The 14,085-nt window shown below is 38.3% G+C and overlaps 1 long non-coding RNA gene across 1 annotated transcript in view; it reads right to left on the bottom strand.

Moving 5' to 3' along the window:
- Positions 1-530: 530 nt before the first annotated feature.
- LOC113618217 (uncharacterized) overlaps positions 531-14,085 on the bottom strand; it is a 72,616-nt gene continuing 59,061 nt past the window's right edge. Inside the window, exon 3 of the long non-coding RNA XR_003431926.1 lies at positions 531-2,791. This is a non-coding gene — a long non-coding RNA (uncharacterized LOC113618217). The remainder of the gene's footprint in view (positions 2,792-14,085) is intronic.

The raw sequence follows: 14,085 nt of genomic DNA, 5'->3' as shown, positions 1-14,085 counted from the left end.
AGTGGCAGACTCTGGGAGGGCTCATGCCAAGGAGTACTTCCCAGAACTTCTGCTGCCAGTGTCCTTTTCCCCACAGTGAGCCACAGCCACCCACGCCTCTGCAGGAGACCCTCCAACACCAGCAGGTAGGTCTTGTTCAGTCTCCCCTGGGGTCACTGCTCCTTCCCCTGGGTCCCGATGCATATACTACTTTGTGTGTGCCCTCCAAGAGTGGAGTCTCTGTTTCCCCCAGTCCTGTTGAAGCCCTGCAATCAAATTCCACTAGGCTTCAAAGTCTGATTCTCTAGGAATTCCTCCTCCTGTTGCTGGACCCCCAGGTTGGGAAACCTGACGTGGGGCTCAGAACCTTCACTCCAGTGGGTGGACTTCTGTGGTATAAGTTTTCTCCAGTCTGTGAGTCACCCACCCAGCAGTTATGGGATTTGATTTTACTGTGATCACGCCCCTCCTACTGTCTCATCGTGGCTTCTCCTTTGTCTTTGGATGTGGGGTATCTTTTTTGGTGAGTTCCAGTGTCTTCCTGTCGATGATCGTCCAGCAGCTAGTTGTGATTCTGGTGTTCCCACAAGAGGGAGTGAGAGCACATCCTTCTACTCTGCCATCTTGGTTCAGGGCTCCTAGCAATTCCCGACCTCAGTGTATTTTGATGCAACTGAAGAAGTGACACGATTAGTTACATGTGCTCCTGTCCAGATGGTTTCCTCCCCACACAGCACGAAAGACACCACCACCCTCTTAGAAAATTCCAGCATTAACCTCACCATGCCCGATATCTGGATTTCTGTCAGTCACACAAGAAGCCCAAGATATTCAAGTCATCTCATCACATGGATGCTCATTCTTGGAATATCCTTTAACTAGCCCACATCTCCCACCTTCCTCAATCCCAAACCCTTCTTCTTCGCCCTCTGGAATATACAGTCAGTCATCAGAGATGTCCGCTTCATACTTCACCTCTTCTCAGAATATTGCCTTCCTCCTCTTTCTCCAGCTACATTCTGGCTCTCCCTAGAGATGACTTAAAGAGTTGTCTTTTCAAGTAGTGTTGGTTTTCTCTCTCATGCCCTTCGAACTACTGGGTCTGGAGTTTAGATAATGTTATTTCCTGATTCCTCTTGTTTCTTTAAGACCTTTTTTTCCTTCTGTCCTCCTCCAAAACCCCTGATTTCTTTTGAAGTTGTTACCAAGAGATTGCCCATTACCCAGACTTGTTGTATCTAACAAACCCCCAGATCACTTTTCTTCATTTCTTGAAGATTTTACCACATGATTCACTCCATTAGTACTTTGTCACAATTTTTGGTGATTCTGTATTCATGCAGATGATCCTGTTAACCTCCTGACTTTTTAGTTCCTTGTTCTCCTTTTTGACTAGAATCTCATTCCCTACTTTATATCAGCTGCTCACTCCCATGGGGTAATCCTAGACTTTGTCATTACTAGTAATAGCTCTCCCTGCATAATCTCAGTTTGAAACACCCCACTCTCCAATCCATCCTTCATATCTTTCTAACACATTCCTGCTATTTCCTTCCCCACACAATTCATCCACTTGTCTGGGATCTTCAGTCTGTGGTCACATGGCGTTTTCATGCCAAACATTTTCTCAACTCCTTAAAATTCTCATATTCCTTCATCCAAACTTAGATTCTGTAGTTCATATTTACACTTGCCTGTTGCTTACATCTTCAATTCTTTGGCCCCTTCCATTGCATCTTCTTATATGCCTGCAAAACCCAACTCCGGTCATATTCAATTTTTAGCCTCTTTTGCATCTACTCATGTCTGGAGAAAAGTGTACACCAATATTCCCTGATCTTCAGTAAATGAGCATTATCCTCAAGTTGGATCCTAGCTCTGTCCAGCAACCCTTTACATTTCCTTCATAAATTGTCTCTTACTCTCCTAGATGACTATTTCACTTCTTCTTCTTTGTCAAACATCCATTTCTACCATTCTCTTCTTTTTGAGCTATCAAACTTGCATGCTATTTGAACATAGAAACAATCAGAAGGGAACAGTCGCACAGGAACATCTCCAAATCTACCCATCTACATGTGTAGTGATGATGGAGGAACTCCCAGTGACACTATCTAAGGGTAGGGCCTTGATAAAGGCACTGGGTTCCATCCTTTCTGCCTACCACAGGACATGGCTCCTGTAAGAGACCCTTCTCTCCTGCAGCACCCATTTTTTCTTCTTATCTTGTCATTCCCATTGGCAGATAAAGAAGCTGTAATATCTCTCATCTTTTAAAAAAACTCCAATTTCCTTTTTTGCCCTTAACATTACCAATTACTTAAGAGATGTTCTCGGCTCCTCTCTAACCCTTTGCTAAGTCCAATCAATCAGTTATACCTCTTTCATCTATTGTGTCCTGCTGCCACTTAGTTCAGTCCCTTATTAACATCTCACTGAATAATTCAAATAGAGTAACCCCTGTTACCTTTGCCTCTCTCGGTTCTCTAGCCCAGGAAAAAGCATTGGGTTAAATCAACACATGATGAATATATGCAGATTTCAAGAATTGAACCTTTTAGGAATTTTTTGTTAGGTTTAGTATCTTAAGAAACAACTACTATTATGTCATATTTTTCAAAAGCTTTATAAGGCTACTTACTGCTTATTGAAGAAAATCGAGATTTCTTACTCTGGTAAAAAAAAAAGTCCACAATGATACTTTCTGATTTATATATCTTGATGACCTTGCTGAATTAGTGACCATTTCTTCAATATGTCCTGTGGACTTTCTCCATTCCCTTTCTGTATAACTATGGAAATTCCATCAATCCTTTAAAAAAATAAAAGAGTAAAATAATTAGTAATATAATAAGCATCCATATTCTTGCCACTCATAGTGAAAAACAGTTAATTTATCATCTTTTATTGCAAAATTTTTACTTGTCAAAAGGAAAAGAAATCATTGTGGAAAGAGTAAAAGGGTCCTTAACCACCACTTCTGGTTGCATTCTTCCATATCATCCCCCTCCATAGTTCACACTGTTGTCAGTGTTTGTGTATATTTTCCATGCTACTTTTGTTTCACATCTATAAAACATATATATGGTTGAGTGTGTTCTCCACTTTTCTCTTTTTCTGGAGCAGAATCAAGGGATGGGGAGTACTGGGGCAGATTTCTGCGTGAACTTACCTGTCATATGGACAAAGAATTATCTATCCATACTTTAAGGCCCAGAGTTACCTACCCCTTAAGACCCATTATCCTTCTTGTCATGTAGAACTCCCATGCCAATGTATTTGGAAACCTTTTTTATGCCATGTACCATGTAAGTTTTTTATATATATATATATGCATAAATATGCTTCTTGATATTGGCATTACCTTTTATCATCCCTGAGACTATCTTTACATCTGCGCCTGCAAATTGCATAGCAGAATATACACCTACACCCACACTTAGAGCCCCATGCATGCATTTATATGTGTGTGTGTATATATACTTATATATATCCCTCTGTTCACTACTTTTACTCCAAATATAAAAAAATAAAGGAATTAACAATAGAATCGTTGACTAAGGAACATCTAATGCTTCAAATTTCAGTAGGTGCTCATTATCTAAGTGATGTGCCATACTGCTAATTCTTCATCCCTTTATTACACATGGTACTAGTAAAAAGTAATAAAGGGCTCTTAGCTACTTGAAGTGTTCCCATAACCTATAGGAACATCATTTGTCTTGGTGGCAGCTAGGAAAGGAGCAAAGAACAATTTGTCTTTTTTTGACTCATATTTCCACTTAAGTGTAGAGAGATAAAAAGCAAGAGACAGCTTGTACTAATTAGGAGGAGAAAATTTAAGAGAATATTGCTCTTGGCAGTGTTCAAAATACCAAGGTCAGACATGTACAGTCTGTAACTCTTTGCCTCTCAAGAGAATAGTGTATTGAGTGAGAGGATTGCATGGTGGCATCTTTTTGGATTTTATAACAACGGCCTAGCAGCACAGAGTCAGGAGGTTAAATGTCAATTTCTTAAACGGTCACTGGGAAACCATAAGATCCTGTTTATTCTTTAAACATAGTTCTTAAGAACATTAATTCTAAGCCTGAAAGATTAATACATCTGTGTCTACTGCTCCCTTGGGGTGCCATTTATTTGCTCTGTCGCTTAAAAATGGCTTAGACAATGAGGTTCAAGGACTACTTCTCCTTCCACTCCCACCCCCTTATACATCATATAATTCAGCAATGTCATAACTTTTTGACTGACTTGTGGTTCATTTGTATGGAATAACCAGTTACTGATTATGCAGTTTCTTGCCTCCACCAAAAACCACACCTCCTAGAAAAATCAATCTGTTCAGTGTCCTTTTTCACTTATTGGCAGATTAAGAAATAAAATAGATGTTTGGCACAGACTAATATTTCTTATTTTGTTAATCTGAAAACCCAGGCATTCCCATTAAATTGCTCATCAATGCCATTAATTTCCTAGGAAAGAATTAATTAGCCAATTTTGTGAAATGTTCTACAAGATCAATAACACAGTACTACTAAAATGACCTTAACTAATTGAAACTAAATCACACTTGTCAAAATAAATAAAATATGTTTTGGAATGCAATTTCTTTAATTTCTACTGTACATATTCATTGAATTTCTAATTTTGATCTCCCTTTTAATTGTCAGGTGGAGATCATTAAACTCTAAACAGAATTAAACACAAGTTTTTTCTCCATTTGAAACTGTTAATAAAATCTGTTATTCCTCTTTGTTCAAAGGAGGCTTTCATACAATTCCCTTCTTGTTTTTTCTATTTGGCATTGCAAAATAATTGCAATATGCTTAGGGTAATTACACACTGTCAGGACAAGGTCCTTTTATTGTTAATATAGTCAGGTAGGCATCTCCACATGTAAAGCACAAAGAGGGAGAAATCCCGTAAGAGGTGTCTACTGCTATGTTTCTTAAGAGTTACATTTTATTCTACAGAGTGTAAGCTCCATGAGGGTAGTAATTCTTTTTAGCTTGTTCATGACTGTATACCATTGCCTTGTCCAGTGCTTGATATAATAAGCGCTCAATAAACATTAGCAAATAAGTCATGCTGCTGCCCTTGTTTATTCAGACTAAATTATCTAAATTCTAACATAAATGTTGTAAATATCTGGCCTTTAGTGGTGTATGCAAATAACAATATCCCCGTTTTAAGTGATGTTTTATGAGTATTTTACTTCTTTTGTAATGCTAATCGAAAGCAATTGACCTTAACCTTCTACATAAAGCATCACTTAAAGCTATGTTTTAGATTCTGTCACAATTCATCCACATAAACCCCATATGTGATAGATTGGATTTTTTGATATAAATCAGGAATAAAAGAACATCATGCCAGGTGGATACCATTCCTTCCTCTCTCTTCAGTTGGAAAACTAACGTAAATCCTATTTCAGTGGGCCAACAAGAAAAAGAGATTAGCTCATAACGGAGAGCTATTGCTTTTCTTCACCTCTATATTATGCTTGGATTCTTCCATTTGAGATACAATGGAATTTTCCTAGTTTTTTAAGGCTTTTATTCAGGTCTCAAATCTCTGTGTCTGGTGTGTTGTCTAACAGACTGCCATTTGGCTTTTCTTTAGGGAAGCAACTTTTGAGAATGCCACAGACTCTAGCTTTTCATGCTATATTTAGAAGATAATTTGCTGCACATTCTTGAATTGATTTTGCCATCGCAGTTACTTTGTGAGAGATAATTGACATTCTTTGTGCTGTGACAACTGTACGTGATGGATTAGTTCTAGTGGTTGACACTGGTTAGCTTCATATCAGTGACAGAAATTCATGAACAACCAGATTCAAATCCTATGCAAGACACAAGAGTTTTCCAGGAATATAGCCAGACTGAACTTAAGCAAAAGAGCATACACATTCTCTCTTTAAAGAAATCTTCAATTTTCCCAAAGTCATGAAAAAGATGAAAACTCAGTAGACTATTAGTAAAACAGTATCCGATGATCAGCATGTATTATAATTGAAAATTTTCAGGTATAACTACAGCTAAATATTGTGGTACTTTTACATCAAAGCATTAGAACCTTAAAAGATATAGCTAAAATCACTTTTAGAAATTAATTGACTATAATTTAGCCTATGCAAAATTAAAAATTATTTCAAAAGGATTCATAAGAAACATTTATGTTTAAAGGAGTGCATGATGGGGACATATTCTGCAGAAAATTTCCTCTTGTAATCTTCAAGATTAATGAAATACTGATAGAAATAATGTCTACTAAAACATTGAATGGCAGAAGGCATATCATAGAGTTAATACATTTTGAGGGACCTTAAGACTTTTATGAGTTGTATTTTCTTTTGTGATGATTTATCTAGGTGTTTATCTCCTTACATTTTATACTCTCAAAGCTTATGTTTCTTTAGTATTCCAAGTTTAAATAGAATTTAAAGACATAGTCTCTGTATTGTTCAAAATAAATGTTATTCATTATCTTTCACTTAAGTGGTTTAATATCTTGCACCTCCTCTACACTGATCTGATATTGCTTTATTTATTTCTCTGACTGATAAGTGAGAGGGCTTAGTAATGTATCTACACATTAATGACTGGAGACAAATGACTTGAGCCTGAACTATCCAATTGCAAAGTACAATTCATGTTTCCAAAGTGTTCAAACAATATAGAGAATAGTTTACTAATACACAGACCCATTATTTAAAATGGATCAATGCTACTTAATTCACTGGTCAAATTTTTACTGTGCTTCTGTTTTACTTCCAAGTTGGCCAGATGATCCATCTTCACAAAACTTCAGAACCATCTCTCCATACTTTTTTTTCTGCAAAGCTATTTAAACACAGACTTCATGGGTCTTGATTCCCCTGAGTGTATCTTTGGACACCAACCATATTGCTCCTTATTGAATCTTACCTGTCTAACTGAACCAAATCACCATAAAAGATTTTTCTTACTTTCAAGTATTTTCTTATAGTAGTTTTCAATTTAACTTTCCTGTTTCTCTTAATTTATATTTTCTTCACTCCCTCCCTTCTCTCTATCCCTCTCCCTCACTTATTTTCCCCTCCCTTCCTATCTCCTTCCTTCCTTCCTTCCTTCCTTCCGTTTCTTCCGTTTCTTCCGTTTCTTCCTTTCCTCCTTTCCTGTCTCTTTCTTCCTCTCCTGTCTTTCTCCCTCTTCCTCCCTACCTCCCTTTTTTCCATTAGCTCTTCCTTAATCAGTTCATTCATCCTAGGTTAGGGCCTTTTTGTACCAAGATGTATTCCACAAAACTAAATTCTCATTTGCAACATTCCCAAAACTATATACATGGAGTATCTTTTCTGTGTTCCAGGAAACTGGAGATAGCAACATAATTTACTCAAAATTACAGGTTATGTAATTTAGCCCATGGTAGCTAAATGATTCTAAACACTGATAGGGTTCATTTGCTGAAAATTCCTTCCTTGGTAAATTATTGATTTGCTTAACTTTATAAAATAGTCACTATGGTGAATTTCCCCATTTTCAGAGGCATATCTGTTTTCATCATCTCAGTTTTTATTATTAGAGGAGCTATTGCTATAGGAGTCTAAATATGGGTTGTATAAAGTTGTTTTATAACTGATAGCAATTAACTAGGGAAGACTTTGGTAAGAGGGTACATAATTCAGATATAACGTGAATATGTTTTGCAGACCTAATGTGCAACATGGTGGCTATAGTTAATAACAGAGTATTGTATGCTTAAAGTTTGTTAAGAGAGTAGATCTTTACTGTTCTCACCACACACACCCACAACTATGTGAGATATGAATGTGCCAATTAGCTTGGTTGTGGTAATCATTTCACAGTGTAAAGGTATACCAAATCATCATGTTGTATATCATAAGTGCATATAACTTTTATTTGTCAATTATACTTCAGTAAAGCTGGGGGGGAATTAGTAAACATTAAAGAAGCAGATATTGTAGATGCATATGGAGAAGTGTGCTCAAGGAAGTGACTGGGTATACTCTGGAATAGAAAGGAGTAAGTCTGAATTAAGAGACCATTGTTTATTCAACAGCAAGGGCTGGAGAAAATATTCAAGTAATTTGACCTAGGGGACCTAGAGTATAGATAGCTATACACACACACACCTTACACTCATGTACACACACACTCTGTGTGTACATCAGGAAAGCACAGAGGAGAAACGTCAGTTGTTGAGAATAGTTTCAGCCTCAGTCTGTACTAAACAGTCAGAATAGACTGGGTTTCCTTACGAATTAGAGATTCATGTAAACAGAATTAACTCAGGTGACCTAGCTGTGGTCACTATGATGAGAATTTAGACTTCTCTCTCTAACTGGCCTGCCCCCAGATTCCTCACCTGGAAAAGCAGGTAAATTTCTACAAGCTGAATATGAGGTGAAACCGCCAGTTTACTCTAGAGGTGCGCGAAATTCAGACTTCTTATTCTGTCTTGCCTGCCCCAGGATTTCTTACCTTGAAAATAAAGCAGATTTCTGTATGTTATATACAAACTGAATTTGGGGTGAAATCAAATTCAAAGGAGAGGAGAAAGTGCTGGGGTTCTAAGGCTTCAGTGATGATGGTGACTACATATATATTTCTTTAATTACTGGGGTGATGATATGAGAGATACTCACCAACAGCTATGGTGGGCCTCGATGGAGGGTTTATGTGGGACATGCTTGTGATGGTTCATTAGGGAAACATAATTGGCAGATAACATAAAGCCATTTATGCACCATTTTTCTGAATAGTACCTAGATTTTCTGGATTTGTTCAATAACCTGAGTTTCAGTTTTGGACTACTCTAGATTATTGCTTAATGTTATTCAAGGTCAGTTTACAAATAAAGATTAAACATGTATAGAAGTGCATTCAATTTTAGTTCCAGAGTTTTTCTTTCACTAATGTATTTTTATTTGAAAACAACTAGCACAAGAAATCATTATAAGCTGGCATCAGACGAGCAAAATTTGTTTTTATTAGGACTTTTGAACTGTTGCATTACCATAAGTAGAACGATTTTATTTTCTTGAAATTTGCAAGTTCCTTAATTTAGCATGACCAAAGTAGCCACATTAGTTACTGTGGTTTAAATCCAAGGCCGGTAGAAAAAGATCTTTGAAATTTTTATTTTATTTTTTAACTTTTTATTTTATATTCAAGTATAGCTGATTAACAATGTTGTGATAGTTTCAGGTATACAGCAAAGTGATTCACTTATACATATACATGTATCTATTCTTTTTCAAATTCTTTTCCCATTTAGGTTGTTATATAATATCGAGCAGTGTATTCTGTGCTATACAGTAGGTCCTTGGTGGTTATCCATTTTAAATATAGCAGTGTGTACATGTCAATCCCAAACTCCCTAGCTATCCCTTTCCCCCACCCTCTCCCCCATAACCATAAGTTCATTGTCTAAGTGTATGAGTGTGTTTCTGTTTTGTAAATAAGTTCATTTGTATCTTTTCTTTTTTAGATTCTGCATGTAAGCAATATCATATGATATTTCTCTTTCTCTGTTTGACTTACTTCACTCTGTTAGACTTACTTCACCTAGATTATGGCAATCTATAGGTCCATCCATGTTGCTGCAAATGGCATTATTTCATTCTCTTTAATGGATGAGTAATATTCCATTGTATATATGTATCCCATCTTCTTTATCCATCCCTCTGTCGATGGACTGAAAATTATAAAAACCCAGAAATATATATATGCTCAATTCCAGAGATCCTATATATATTAATATTTCTATTCCTTTGTCTATCTTCTGTTCATCCTGGAAATGAACTTAATATATTTGTGTGTAAAAATTATGAGGCACTAAGTGAATTTTACTGGATGTCTCTTGCTTACTCAGTGTTTGTGCTGGATTTGGAACTTCCCAGCACAGCAACTCTCCCTGTGCCATAAAGTACCCACAGTGACTTGATGACTTTTGTTGTTATTTGCTTTTACTGATTATGTAGACATCATTCTCTCAGACATTCATCACTGTAATGTAAATAAGCATCTTTTTTTAAATCTAAAGCTCCAGTACTTTCATTTGATCAGAAATCCCTTAGTAGCAACTTAACCTGGGTTGTGGAAGTTGACTCAGCATGAAAACCTGTTTCTGCCATTCAGCCCCTGTGACCTGTCTATGTTCTAAAAGGAACATTCAATTACTAGTACCCTTCCTATTTTCTAACCTTTTGCCCGTTGTGAGTCAATGTGAAAAAAGGTCCAGTGTTCCAAAAAGGAAATAATCCATCTGAAATGTATCCGTCAAGTGTAATGTAGCTGCCTGACCAGCTATAGGCATAGAAAAGAACAACTCCCTGCTGTGCACTCTTATCTGAGAAAAGAGTTGCTGACATCTTTTAGTCTTTTCTCCATGGGAGCTTATTTCCTTTCTCTCCATCCATAGCATTTCTAAGATCCACATCCAAAGACAAAGGAAAGGAGGAGAAAAAAGACAAATGTGAAATGCAATTATAAGCCACATCTTGAAATCTACGCTTTACTATCAAGAGGCTAACAAGGCAGAGGTTCTATGGCCTCCTATCAAGGTTCAGTTTCAAAAGGTGACCAGATATGCCTTAGACTTTTGCCGTAACCATTAAGATCCTACCCATCAATTTCAAGCATCAAAACTGTAGCCCTCACTTCGTCCTAGAGTGGCATGGACATATATACACTACCAAATGTAAAATAGATAGCTAGTGGGAAGCAGCCACATAGCACAGGGAGATCAGCTCAGTGCTTTGTGACCACCTAGAGGGGTGGGATAGGGAGGGTGGAGGGAGATGCAAGAGGGGAGGGGATATGGGGATATATGTATATGTATAGCTGATTCACTTTGTTACACAGCAGAAACTAACCATTGTAAAGCAATTATACTCCAATAAAGAAGTTAAAAAATAAAAAACAACTGTAGCCTTTTCTCTGATCTCAATAACAGATGACTGGGAGGTAGCTTATAAAATATAATTGACAGCCTGAGCTAAAGTTGAACACAGTAGTTTGCAACCCTGAAATTTATGAGTGGTTGCCTACCTGTGCTGGGGAGCAAGAGGACACGGGTCATGGTTAAATGCCCTGAACAGGACAAGTGGGCCTCACACCTTTTCCTGAACATTACTCTTCCAGTATTACTCCTAACAGTGAATGGAGGCCCAAGAGTAACCTGGAAACCAACTGTAACTCTTCCCTCTCCCCCGTTTTCTCACATCCAAATTCCAAATCTTATATAATTAACTCATCCATTTACTTCTCTACATCCCATTTTCAAACTCATGCCACAAACGTATCTTGCCTGGAATCCTAAAACTGTCCTTAGTATTTAGGAAATAAAATTCTTGGCTTCAGTTTTGGTCCCTTCTGATGTATACTCCACTGCAAATCAGAATGATCTTTCTGAACAGCAGAAATCCTTGTAATTTTCAACATCGCTATTGTCCTCAAAAGCCCAGACTCCCTAACATCCTTATCTCTCATCAGTCCCCCTTTCTCTGTACTGAATTAAATGCCCCCTTACTCTCCCATCCTCTACCCTTATGTTTGGACATATGGTCCCCTTTTCTTGTAATATATTCTTGCCTGACTGGCTTGCTCCCACTTATCTTTTAAGTTTCAGTCTTCCTTGATTAGTTTCTTCTACTACTGCCCCTTTAGTTCCTCTCTCATAATCTTCATTTTACTTTCTCGTGATAACTGTAAGTATATCTTCACCATGAGAATGGATGTTCCATGATGGCTCTGAGGTCAGAGGAGGTAGCACAGCTTTTGTTTACTATCATATGCCCATGACTCCATAATGTTTGCTGAATGAAAGGATGAATTAACTTTTCCACACCCTCTGAGATCCAGGGCCATGAACGGTCAGCTGAGAAGTGGGTTTTCTTCTCCTAGCCTACCTGGAAATTGAGGGAGTGGTTGACAGGACGAAACACAATGAGGGAATGTCTTTGTGTATCCCTCAAAGAGAAAAAATAGATGGGACTGCTTGTCCACAGAGAAGATTGAGCTCCTTTGGGGAATATTACCCCCTTCCAGGCTTTGCTCTCAAAGCTTCAGATTTTGGAAAGAGGTGAACATGGGATAGGAACTTTAATTACAGCCTGATGTAAGCAGAGAACTCTGTACAATTAGGATGTATAAGTAGTTCAAAAATACCAGAAAAAAGTCCCAAGCTTTCAGGAAGGACTAGATTTAGGTGTGGGGAGGATGGTGAGAATAGGCTATTCTAGACGTAGGGGTCAGAGCAGAATCTCTGAGAAGCTGTCAAAGAAAAATTGCACAGGACAGAATTAAACAGGCAAGAGAGACCTTATTCAAGACTATTGCAGTGGGGTCAGGACTATTGCAATAGAGGAAACAGAGTGAATTCTGCTGACCCAAAAGGCAGTAGAATTTTTAAGCACTGGGGTGAGCTAGTGGAAAGTACTGGAGGATATTATGGGTAGGTGGTCAAGTGATTTGGCCATCTCTGTTTGCTAATTTTCCCTTATAAAAATTAGGCTCCTGTCCACCCACAGAGACTGGAAGATAGTGGCGATAGCGGCGCCACCTTCCATGATGATTACATATCAAAGGGGTGGCTCCCAGGTCCTTGAGAAACACATTCCTCAGTTGTAAGACTGGCTAGAGGTTGGAAGATTTACACCTCAAATGGGACTGAGAAAGAATTTAACGTTGGAAGTTTTCTAAAGTAAATGCTCAAAGAAAAGGGAGGTCAGGGGTCTATAGTCAGGAAGAAACCCATGTAAAGTTTAGTCAAACTAAGGGGAATTTTAAAGCCATCTTGGTCAAAGGTAACATTTGGGCAGAGACCTAGAGGGAAGTGAGAGGGAGAGTGCCGAATGGACCTGAGCATAAGCACTAAGGCTGAGGCAAGAGCAAGTGCAAAGGCCACCACAGAGCATCAAGCTTGAAGTCAGAGGAGCAATTAAAACAGGCCTATAGGGCTCTAGTGGAGTGAGCAAGGAGGGAAATGAGCTGGAGCTGAGGCCAGAGAGCTGGGCCGAGACCAGACCATGGAATTTTTTCAGGGAAGAAGTTTGGAATTTATTGTGAGGACCCTGGGAAGCCACTGGAGAATTTAAAGATGAGAGTTTCATAATCTACATGTAAGAGGACCTCTCAGGTTGCTGTATGTGAAATGAGTTTAGGGGCTGGAGGGCAGAAGCAGGGAGACTAGTTAGGAGGCCACTGCAATAATGTGAGCATGAATCTTGGACTAGGGTGGTAACAGCGTCCTTAGGGAGGCTTGACATACATGAAGATGTATATTCTTTGCTTAAGAAATGGATAGAGATAAAAACAGGATGAAGGGAGGCTCAAAATTTTTGACCTGAGTGACTAGGTGAATATTGTTGCTACCGGGGGATGGAGAAGCCTGGATAGAGAGCAGGTTTGGAGGCTGGTGGGGGATATGAAAGGAAGATTTCAATGCTGGAGAAGTTAAGACTGAGGAGCCAAGAAAGTATGTCGCCTCGGCCATTGCATATATTACCCCGTAGCTCAAGAGCAGTGTCAGAGATAGAAGGTATTATTTGGAAGGAATTATTTGGGAATCACTGGAGTGTAGCTGGTACTTAGAGCCAGGCCAGATTTCCTTCAGGGTATGACAGTGAGAAGAAAGAGAGAACATTTATTTTTCAAATATACTCTTATCTGGCAAGGTTCTGTTTAGTGATTCAGCCCAGCATTTAAAAAAAAATCAATTTGGATTAATAGTTACTCACTTTTTCTTTCAGTAAACGTTTCTTCTGATGCATCTAGGGTTGAATTGTAGACTAAGCAAGTGCTTGAAGGCAATAGCAAAGCAAGTGTCTTAGTCTGTTCAGGCTGCTATAACAAAGTACCATAGACTGAGTGGCTTAATAACAACAAAAATTTATTTCTTATAGTTCTGGAGGCTAGAAGTCTGAGGTCAGAGTGCTGGCATGGTCAAGTTCTGCTGAGACCCCTTTTCCTGATTGCAGACTGCTGACCTCTTATTATATCCTCACATGGTGGAGAACAGAGAGAGGAAGCAAGCTCTCTTGTGACTTGTATAAGGGCCCTAATCCCTTTCATGAGGTCTCAACCCTTATGACCT

This window comes from Aethalodelphis obliquidens, unplaced genomic scaffold, assembly GCF_003676395.1.
Source record: "Aethalodelphis obliquidens isolate GAN/ISIS:26980383/991018 unplaced genomic scaffold, ASM367639v1 scaffold5, whole genome shotgun sequence".
NCBI lineage: Eukaryota > Metazoa > Chordata > Mammalia > Artiodactyla > Delphinidae > Aethalodelphis > Aethalodelphis obliquidens.
The sequence above is the reverse complement of the archived record's forward strand: the minus strand, read 5'-3'. Positions and strand labels throughout refer to the sequence as shown.